The sequence below is a fragment of the Teleopsis dalmanni genome, chromosome 2 (genome assembly GCF_002237135.1).
Source record: "Teleopsis dalmanni isolate 2A chromosome 2, ASM223713v2, whole genome shotgun sequence".
Taxonomy (NCBI): domain Eukaryota; kingdom Metazoa; phylum Arthropoda; class Insecta; order Diptera; family Diopsidae; genus Teleopsis; species Teleopsis dalmanni.
This window is the reverse complement of record NC_051847.1, coordinates 47,647,740-47,659,731: the sequence shown is the minus strand read 5'-3', so window position 1 is coordinate 47,659,731 and position 11,992 is coordinate 47,647,740. Positions and strand designations below refer to the sequence as shown.

The window sequence follows — 11,992 nt, the reverse complement described above, 5'->3', positions numbered from 1 at the left end:
AATAAGTAATCAGTATCAGAGATTTTAGTAATTCGAAGGAAGCAGTTCTCTTGGTTATTTCAGTAATTTAACCATTTTTATAGATAGCAGATTAAATTGGCTTGCATGAGCGTTGCATTGATTTAGAGTTTCATCGCAACTTTGAATGTGGAAATGAAGTATTTTTACATTTATACAGTTTTTGTTTATACATAAAGTAAAACTATATTCATTAGTAAAGATAAATGTCATTAGAGATGAAAAAATACCAGAAGAGAATTGAATTTTGTTTGACTTGGAAAATGGAAGGAAAAGCTCGTTAGTTTCTTGACCATAGTAATTAATTGAAAGGAGTATTACCAGATTGCTTGAAAAAGAAATAAAACATTGGAGAAAATAGCTATTTGACTTACTTGAAGAACGAAAATACGAAAACTTAAAAAGAATTAAAAAAAAAAATTCTGCCTCAATAGACTTTCTTCTAATAAAAATAATAAAAAATGGAATAAGAAATGGAGGTCTATTGATGAAATAGTAGAAATAAATTCCATAAAATAAACTATTTATATAGTAAGAAAGTAACTCCATTAATATTTTAATAAATAAGAATAATGAAACAAATATAATGACTATATATACATATAAATATTTGAATATATGGTGAGAACTGTCAGAGAGTGAAGTTAAATAACAGTTAATTTAGTATGATATTGTTATTAAAATCCCACTTTTTATTTAAATTTTTCTTGTTCTTTACAATATAGTAGATGAAGTTAAAAGTCCATTATTTTTCATTATTTTTGTATGAAATTGAAAGCTTAGTTACCATAGTTAAAAGATCTAATACGATAACTTGTTGCCATTTTGAAGAGGTCATTTCATTATGTCTCTCTTATAGAAGTCTTCGTCCTTATTGGTTAAAAATTGAGGCAGTCGATTTTCACAAATCTCTCTTGAAGCGAGTTTTTCACCAGAAAAATCGCTCGCCATCATAGTAATCACTTGGTGCAAGATCTGAACTATAAGGAGGTTACGAGTCATTAACGATGTGTGTGTTCTGGCGTTGACCTGATTAAACACAATTCTTTCTCCTATTGCCCAAAGCTGGCCGTTTTTAGAAGATTTCTTCCTTCAGACGGTCCAATTGTTGACCGTCCGAGTACAATTTCGAGTTAAAAGTTTTGTCGTAGTGGAGAACATCATATTAGCTGATCTGCCAATCCCACCAAATACACAACAAAGCCTTCCTGGCTGTCAATTCAGACTTGGCCACTGTTTCAGCTGGCTCACGATCATTCAACTACGATGGTTTTCACTTGACGTTGTTGCAAGAGATCCACCAACTGCTTCATAAATGGGTTGATACTGTTGCGATTCAGTAGCGATTCGCAGATAGAAATTCGGTCCATGAGGTTTGTTTGCATTAACTGCTGTGGCACTCACACATCGAGCTTCTTTTTTATCCAGCCTCATTCAAATGGTTCCAAACGGTTTTCTGTGCAATCTTTAGCTCATGGAAAATCGAAACAGTGCTTACTTGATGGTTGGACTCGTTAATTTCCATGATTTTATCGCCATTTCGACAATTGGCCTTACCGAAACCGAGTGGACGAAACAGGAACATCAGGAACTGACAGGAACTGTCAGGAACATAATCACTATTCACATTTTCAGCCACTCATACAACGTATACAACGCCTTCTACTTATATAACGCGGGATACATATAACTAAAGCTATTTATTAGGAAAATAATGGATCTCTTTTAACAACACCTAATGTATAATATATGTGAACTATCTATATGTGTTGACTTATTTTCTTTTCCAAGATAATTGTAGAGCTTCTTGAAATCTTGACTTCTCTAGTTTCTTATGCCGTACTTCCTGAATTTTTATATTCAATAGATTTTTATTATGCTAATATATGTATATTATCTAAAATTAATTAAAATTTTGTGGTAAAGTTTGTACTTCTATATTTTCTAGGGTTTTACCTTGAAAATTAGAAAATTATGTTTTTAATTACACGAAGAAGCAAACTTTGAAAATGATTGGAACATTCGTATCATTGTTTACCAATTTACTTGACACAACTGTGTTCAGGCATGACCAAGTGCCATCGAGAAGCCAATCGACCGAAAGTCAATTTTACATGGTGTGATGCACTCATTTCTTCAACAGCTTTCCTTTTGTTTCTATTACACTTTGACTTCTTCCATCGATGCACTTACACTTTGCTCACAGAAGACTCCCGTGTCACTCCAGTACCAGCGGAGAAAGCTGTCCCACTCCATAGCAACTTGCACTCGGTCCTTTGCTCAGTTTTAATTAAAACAATGTGCTGCATGCAGCATTTGTTGATTTCAATTTCTGCCTTTACGATTTTTATTGAATTTTTTTTTTTTAATTTCTTCCTTCATTTTTGCATCTTAAGTCGATTTTAATAAAATTTTCTGCTTTTGCAACGAATGCTTAATGCTTCGACAACTGTAGTTCCCAACGCTGCTGATGCTGCTGCCGATGATGATGATGTTGTTCTGGCACGTTAAAAGGAAACTTCTCAGGCTGCTTGTGCCTCTGTGTTCAGTTGCCTCTGATGAGTAGAAGCATAATTATTTAATTATTGATTTTAATGTTAAGTGTTAAATATAATTAACACTTTCTAAGAAGCCACTGCAGAGGATGTAATTAAGAAAAACAGGCAGGAAATGTGCTTTTGGAATAGTTTCTACTTCCAAGGTTTGTTTAGGGTTTCGGGCTAATTAAGAAAATATGCCTAAAAGCCATTGTTCAACAAAATTAATTAAAATAATTTTTTATTTTTGTTAACATTTTAATATCTCAATAACATCAAAACATTATAATTAGGTTGGTATTTGCAAAAGACATATATAGTACACTGTGTATGTAATTTTGTCGTGGTTAATGTAATCGGCTTTGTTATTTAATTATTATCGAGAAAATGAAGCATAATACCTAAAGTATTTCACATGTTCAGAACTGAAATTTATTTATATATTTACATTTTATTTAAAATGGCAAAGTTAACTAAAATGAAAAATAGTGCTATTATATAAATTAATTATTAAAAATTACTTTAAATAACTTTTATACTAGTAAAATTATTGCATTCATTGAAAGTAGATTGAAAGTACTACTTCTGGATACTCGCTACTTTTCAACTTCGAAGTAGGCTTTTCCTCTTCTTTCTTTCTTGTCAGAGTAACAGGCGGTTCTCTCTCGCCTCTCTCTCGCAGTTCTCTACCCGCTGTCCCTTTTCTCTCTTATATCCTTATTACCGCCCCTATCGTGCCACATTTTCACCTCTACATCTCGTCATTCTCTGAGATCATTTTAGCGTTTTCATAGCCTTTTCTTTGCCTCTTACATCTTTTTCACCAGCCTTTCTTTTGCCGCTGTCATTTCTCTCGCTTATCTTCCTACCATCGCTCCTATTGTGCCTCATTTTCTCTTCTACATTTCGTCTTTCTCTGAGATCTTTTTAGCGTTTTTATCGTCTTTTTTGCCTCTTACACCTCTTTCTCCTGCCTTTCTTTCACGATTTTCTCTAGCCTTTCTCTCGTCACTATTCTTAATCTAGCCTTTTTCTCATTCTCTCGCCTCTGTCCTTTCCCTATATTCTTGCCAGTATTACATCTCATTCTCTCTTTTTCATTTTGCTTTAATCACAGATTTTTCTCGTCTTTTAATCTATTCTTCTGATCTTTTAGACCTCTTCCCTCACTTTTCTTCTTTGCCTTTCATTTTTTCAATCTTTTTGCTTTTTTTTTTTTGCTACTACTAAACAAACAGGTTGAAAACAAAATGTACAAAAAATATTTTTACAAAAATCTCACTCTATGTTAAATCTGTCAGATATAGTTAACTGATTCTGATTAAAGAAATATATAGATAGAATAAAAATAATATAGAAAAAAATAAAATTTTTACCCAAATCATTTTCAACTACTTAGAAGATCGAGAGTTACGGTATATTGAAAACCTCATAAAACCAGATAAGTACTCAAGCATATAAACGAACTAATCGGACCCAATAAATGGAGTTATTCTACAATATATATTGAATTAACCTTTGTGTCAACTGCCAAATATTTTTACTTGAACATGTAGCCAACCTACTTGTTGTGTGGAATAACTCATACAACTCGAAGCGTTTTCAGATATACTGATGAACAAGTGTAACTCGGTAAATGGAGTTATTTTGGAATATATATTGTGTTAACCTATATGTCAACAATAAGATATTTAAGCATAAATGTATACTCAACTGAATTGGGTGAGGGACTTGTAAAATATAAGTAATTATCTTCAGGGAATAAGTTCCAAAAACTATTGTGAACACAAAAAAATTTATTTTTATTTTATTTTTGGAATATGGTAAAAACAATATTTTATTAAATTATAAAAAATTTTATGTCGGATATATTGACACCTAGAATTTAATATATTAATATATATAATTATTAGATATAATTTAATATATATTAGTACTGACAAAAAAGTGAAGTGAAGTCATTTTGTCGGGTCTATCAGATGCTGTCTTCACAAATATATTACAAATATATTATTGAACTTACTTACCGTCTACACTGGTTAGACTTTGACAACAGTTTTAGATATAGACTTTTTGGATATTTAGAAATTTTTATTCGCAGATAATATGCGAAAATAATATATATTCGTCTATGATTTTTAAAATATTTGCCAATTATTGTTATTATTTTATTAGTGTAGACGTCGAGTTATAATGTACATTATTTATACTACTACATACTACACAATATTCATCATGATGAAATAATTCCATCATAATGGAGTTAAATCTTTTTTAAAGTAATTCTTATAAAATTGATTACAGTATTTAATTAAAAAATACACTATTATAAGAGCTCAAATAATATACTCGTATGTGCTCCACTAATAAATAAAAAATATTTTTTAAAATAATTATAATAAAATTGATTTTAGATTAATTTAATTAGCATTGCAAACGATATATTTTTTATGATGTTTTGTTATATTGTGCAATTTATTTTTATTATTGTTTTTATTTATGACAATTAATATTAAATATTGTAATTAAAATTACAAGAACTACTTTTATTAATAAGTTTAATTTTCATTTTATACCGAGCTTTTAAAAAGAAAAAGTAATTACTAAAATTAAATTAAAATTTATAAGATTAAAAACAAAATTAAATATTTATAATATAACAAATTTATAAAATATATAAAAAAAAAGTAAAAAAACTTCGATCCTGCCAGGAGTCGAACCTGGAATCTTCTGATCCGTAGTCAGACGCGTTATCCATTGCGCCACAGGACCATATAATCTACGTCGGCAGTTTTTATTATTTAACAGAATATAAACAAACTTTAGAATAAAGAAAAAATTTTATTCTACACTTGTTTGTTGTTGTTATAGATCAGTGCTATAGAAGTAGAGTGCAAAGCTTGGCATGTGCTTATTTTTGAAAAAAATAAAATAAACCGTAAGCTATTTTTAGATTAACAGCTGCTTGTGCGTTTAAACAGTACGATGATCCCATGTTGTATATTTTATTTTTTATGGAAATGGTTGTCGTTTAACATGAATATGTTAATTTTTTATAATTTATTTTTAAAATTGTGTAATTAACAGTGAGCACAAAAGAAAATTGTACAGCACTGTGGAGTCAAAGAAAAAAATGTGAATATCTAAAGTTATGCATATGAATATTTGAGCTAATTTATATGAATAATAAAGTGGAATGAAAACAGAGTAAGAGAGCATATATATGTATATAATATATAATAAATAAATAAGTTATTAGATTAAAGAAAATTAGTTTTTTATGAACAATTCAAATGTCTTTAAGAATGTTTAGAAGCTCTAATAATTGAAATATTAACTATACTTATACTAAATATGTATTAATATATTAGTATATAAAAATAAATGCACCTAGACACAAAACAATCGATCAGCCGAGATATTCACAAACCAATTGCTGCTAATTGGGAATGGTAACGTTCCTATTAATCTCGAGACGAATTTCATTGCTTCAGAACTTCTGCGATTTAGTAAATACTGTTTTGCCGAATGAGCGGCTTACTATGTAACAGAATGTTTGAATGCATTCGATATGGTAGAGATTTCACAGCATGTTGACTTAGATTAGATTGGAGTGGCTGTTTTGTGCCCAAAGCTCAATTGAGCTCAAATAATAGCCTAATAATGGATTAGCGTTGTTTAAACACAGGCTAAATATCACCATATGAACAGCAATTGAAAGTGAAAGTGAACCAAACTAACAAGTTAATAAATTTGGCAGCTTTGTTAGATCGTTAAGAAAAGAGGTCCCAAAGATTTTAAATATTTAAATTCTCCTAGCCAATGAGGAACACTGATACATGAGGTGGAGTACAGTTTCTTCCACATTCACAGAGTCACAAGAACGACAAAAGTTATTATAGCTACTGCATTTGCTGTAATTAAAAATTGGCCAGCCATTTATCTTGCAGTAAAATAATAAATGATAACAATTTTGAATAGAGGTGTTAAAGTTGAAGATGTTTTCATTCCCCTCATTCTTGTAATCTCTGGGGATACAATATAACAATTTAATAAATTCCCTATTCAATTAGCGTTTGCTATCACTACTTTCTGTGGGTGTAGAAGTGAGTGGTTTATACCTATTTTTGGAATGCTTTTCATATAAAGAATTAGATGTTGCTTGTTTAAAAATCGGCAAACTAGACGATCTATCTAACATATATCTATATACATAATATATATATTCAAACAAAGCAATAGCCAAAACTTTGTATACTGAAAACAGATATATATATATATATGGGTCATTCTTTTAGAAACCGGACGGATTTTGGCAAAAAATGAGCTCTGGGGAAAAAGTTTGTAATTTTTTTCCTAAGAGATATGAACCCATGGGGGTTTTGAGAATTGGCATTGTAGACACATTTTCAAATGGCCATATCTCAGATTATATAGAAACTTGAAATTTATTGCGTTTTAAAGATAATTGATTGAACTTTTAAGAAATTGTTTAAACAATTAGGATTGTTTATATTTAAATACTAATATTAACTGTTAACTTAAAAAAAATTTTTTTTCAAAGGTATCGTCAGAAATTTCATTTTTTATATTTTATTTAGATTCAATTTTAAATTTTACTGAGAAATAAAAATTTTCAGGACGGCTTTATTTTTTAAAGTTTTTTAAATTTTTTTCCCGCAAAATACAACAAGCACATGCGTACTATAATTCCATTGAATGCATTTTCAAAGATTGTTATAAAATATTTCTGATTTCGATTAGTAATAAAATTCAAAATAAAACTTCAAAAGTTCCGGACGATGATTAAAAGTATTTTTGAAAAATTAAAGATATACATACGATTTTTCAGTTAAAAAAAAAAAAAGAATACGTCATAAATGGTGTTAAAAAAAAATTTGTAGAAGTTTATTTTAAAACAACAATGGTGCGAAATTAAAAAATAATACTAACTAAATAAAAAATGAAATTTTTTATGGATTTTGCAGTCAGAAACAGAAATTTCAGAAAGGATGCAACTTACTTCTTCGTATAACTTTAAAATTTGAATATACTTGCGCGTGCCTGGGACTTTATTTGTGTTGTTACATTTCGGTCAATAGTTTTTTCCCTTTACCACGAACTACTGCAATTGCAGCATCAGAGCCATGGTGACATGGAACGTTAACTCCTCAAATGCACTTTACCCGCAGATAAAAGTTTGCGGATTGTGTTACTTCTCTTATTATTTTCCTTACGTGATTTCGCTTTGTGGTTGATTTAGTGCTTATTTCTGCTTAGTACATATGCAAGAATTGCATTTACTGTATCGTCATGCCTCAATTCCCAGTGAATTTATGCCTGGGTTTCACGTTTTTTGCCGTAGATTCGCTAGCAGTTATTTTATTTTCGAAATTTTGTTTTTAATTTTATTTTCCCATTCTGAGCATGTGTAACGCTACATGAATTTCAAAGAATTTCAGTAACTTATTCAAGTCAATTGTGCACGGTAAGGATAACGTCGTTCTGTGGGTATCTTATGTATTATAGATGCTCTACGGTGCAAACGTACATGTTGAAGTTCCATTTCATTTGTCGTCCTTGGAGACAAAGTCGAAAATAAATGTGTAATTCACATTTCTTGATTTGTGGTTTTTTATATTGCGCAGTGAAAGGTATAATAAAAAAAAAATCATTAAAATTGCATCAATTTATTAACTCAAGATGGAGATATATTCATTTTGAATGTTTCATTTTTAAATTTGAAAATAAAAATAAAATTGTTGCTCTACATATTAGTGAGATAAGTCACATTGATATAAAGTGTTATATAGAAGGAGTAATATGTGATATGAGAAGATAAATAAGATATAATAGATTTTTTTCAATTGTATGTTTTTATATGAAATTTGTTTTCTAGAATCCTTTATAATGAGACTTCGAAAATGGCAATGTTTTCATATATGGGGTTTATAATTGCTACACCTAAGTTCAGGAGGTTATTCTTTGGTTCAAAAAATAAAAAAATATCGCATTCATGCTAACTGATACATAGAGTTTTTCGATTCAAAAGTTTATAAAAACTTTCTCAAAAATAGTTAAAACAAGGTATTTAGGTATGTACATACACACGTATGGCTATGTGTACATATACTTCAAGCCATAAAAAAATAATTAAAGTGACAGTAGTAAAAAAAAAAAAATCAGTCATCACTCAAAAGTTGTTTATTGATAAAAATTCAAATAAAATTCAAAAGTTTTATAAATTTGAAAATATTGTGTAAAAAATATATTTTAAAAATACGTAAATATTTTTAACAATAAATACATTTTCCCACGTCAATGGCGCTTTACGCATACGGCAAGTGCTTGATCTACTCGGATCGGGATGCCATAAATGTAAGCAACACTTTACAGGGAAATATAGACCTTATGGTGGAATACTTCCAAAAATGGGAGATTAAAATTAATAATGACAAAACCAAGGCTATATTTATAACTCGAATAAGAAGACAGCATCCTTCAAGAGTGAGTGTTTGCGACACGGAGATACAGTGGGAGGATAACATAAAATATCTGTTCAATTGGCTTAAACATTTGAAATACAAACGAAATAGCTGCTCTAAGATTCTACATTTATTAAAGCCGCTATTTAATAATTATAACTTCAACTTTAAAAACAGAAAGTTACTTTATACGCAAGTAATTAGACCTGCACTACTGTACGGATGTGTTACATATAGCAAAGGCTCAAATACTACCTTAAAGCAATTACAGATAGCTCAAAATCTGGCTTTAAGAAAACTGTTTAGGATTCCATGGTATATTAGATCAACAGACATACATAGAGATCTTAGGATTGATTCAGTGAAAAAATATATCAGAGACAGAGCACTAAAATTATTCACTAAAGTTGATACGCTAATTAACCCCGCCCTAACAATCCTCAAGTCCACTTCTGGACTCTCAGGAAGATATGCTGATTTAAGGTCCGTCATCAACTAAAAGACAAATAATTTTTTTTAGCCTAGTTAAAGCCTAGTGTGGGGTAGAGATAAGCCCCCAGCCATTATAGAGTAAAAGTGCGTAACAGCACTAACTCAAGAAGAAGAAGAAGAATAAATACATGAACAAATTTTGACAAAAAATTATATATTTTATAATTTTAATGTATTTACCTATATTTAATTTTGTTTAAGAAAAATTAGGTTAGGTTAGTTTAGTGCATCTATAAATAGTCAAATAGTTTAAGTAGTATAAGATAACATTTTTTTCTCATCCTATACATATTTAATATTGATTGTAGCATTTTATTGATTTAGTTTTTGCAATTTTAATTATCAGGAAATTTAAATCATAGTTTTCATACTTTTTCCATTATATTAATTAATATTCAAAATCCATATACAATGTATATGTGTAAAATACTTTTTATCTGCTTAAAATTTAAAACTTTATTTTTTTAAATTAATATAAAATTAAAATCAGTAGTATAATATGATTTACTAAATTTTAAAATAATTGTTAATACATTAATTTATAAATAATTAAGTAATAATCATCTTAAACAGCAGTTGTTGTTTTTTCATCCTTTAAATATGTTAACTTTTCCGGCAATGACAGCAGCGTCAAAAGCAAGCAGAAGGATAATTTCAATAATTATCCTTAATAATTAATAATTCAATTTATTAAAAAAATGCTTCTAGTTTTCATATTGTGGAATCAGAAGTTAAAGTAGCCATGGTCGCGGGTGGAATAAAATTGTTGGAGAAAACACTTTTCAAAATGTGCTTTATTTCTTTTAAAATAGTATATAATGTACTATATTATGTTTTGTATTTAAACATAATATAATTTGCATTTTTATTTCAAAAAATTTAAAATTAAAATAAAATTTAAAATAAATAAATAAGTAACATTTTATTCTTGACTGGAAAAGTAAAAGGCAGTAATAATAATTATTTTTGAAAAATATAATAATATCGTTACTGATCGAGAAAATATCAAATTTTGATCGTTTAATTTTTATTCTGCTTACTTCCTTATTTCTTCATTTTTACTAGTATTCGCTTGTCAGAAATTGCACAAAGCTAGGCTTTTAGAATACTTTTCAAGGTGCCATGGTACATTAGGACGAATGACATCCTCAGGGACTTCAAGATTGATCCGATCAAAAAATACATAAAGGATAGAGTCCTGAAAATATTTACGAAAACTGACAGGCTTACCAACGCCGCGTTATCGCATCTCAGAATGGTTACAGGCTCCTCGGGGAGATATGCAGATTTGAGGTCAGTTTTTGCTTAGTCTGATAAAGTGATAAACAATAATGCAATGAATGCGTAGAGAGGGGTTATGAAGAAATCTCACAGTTAGTAGAGATTAAAAGTGCTCAAGTGCGTTGAATCAACTAGTCTCAACATAATAATAAACATTGTTTTTTCTGAATTATGAATAAAAGTGGTTTCATTTTTCTTATAATAGCTTGTTTTCTAGAAAGATATATGTAACTGAGTTATCAAAAGGTTTCTCTGTACACAAAGAGCATTTTAATATATTGGTGTATTACCAATATATAGTACCATTATATATATTTATAAATATTAATGTATAAAATTTGTGAATGTAAAATAATCGAACGTATATTAAACAAAAAAATTATTAGTTAAATATGTCACAATAAAGTTCTGATTTATATGAGATACAAACTAGGTTAGCTCATTTTAATTTAACTTTGTGCCTAAAATGGTATACGTATACCATACATTGTGACCGAAAAGTTTTCGGGAAATTTTAAATAAAACGCAAAATTCTTAACCTTCATCAATATTTATTTTATCTCCTTCAAAATATGCTCCATTAGAAGCGATACATAAATGCCAACGTTTCTTCCAATCATCAAAACATTTTTTATAGGCGCTTTCCGGTATGGCTTTGAGTTCCCTCTGCGAATTCTGTTTTACGTCTTCTATGGATTCAAAACGCGTTCCTCTGAGTGGTAATTTGAGTTTGGGAAACAGGAAAAAGTCACACGGTGCAAGATCAGGTGAATACGGTGGCTGTTCGATGGTATTTATTGAATTTTTGGCCTTAAAATCGTTGATAATGTTGAACAAATTGAGGTGAATCGGAACAAGCCGAGCGTTGACACGTCGCATACACAAATTGTCCACCAAAATCAAACGAGCCATTTCACGACCGATGCCTAGCTCTCGTGCTATCTCTCTAACACTCACATGAGGATTTTGGAACACGATTTCCTTTGCCTTTTCAATGTTTTCGTCGGTGTTAGAGGTCGAAGGTCGTCCAGAACGCGGCATGTCTTCGACGGTCGTACGACCGTCCTGAAAGGCTTTGTACCACTCATAAACTTGAGTTTTCGATAAAAACTGATTCCCCATAAGCCTTTTGTAGCATTCGCAACGATTCTGCACACGAAATTTCGTTCGAAACACAAA

General features: G+C 29.7%; 1 non-coding gene across 1 annotated transcript; it reads right to left on the bottom strand.

Moving 5' to 3' along the window:
• Window positions 1-5,254: 5,254 nt before the first annotated feature.
• Trnar-acg lies at window positions 5,255-5,327 on the bottom strand. The gene has a single exon. It is a non-coding gene; the product is annotated as a tRNA-Arg (tRNA).
• Window positions 5,328-11,992: the final 6,665 nt, after the last annotated feature.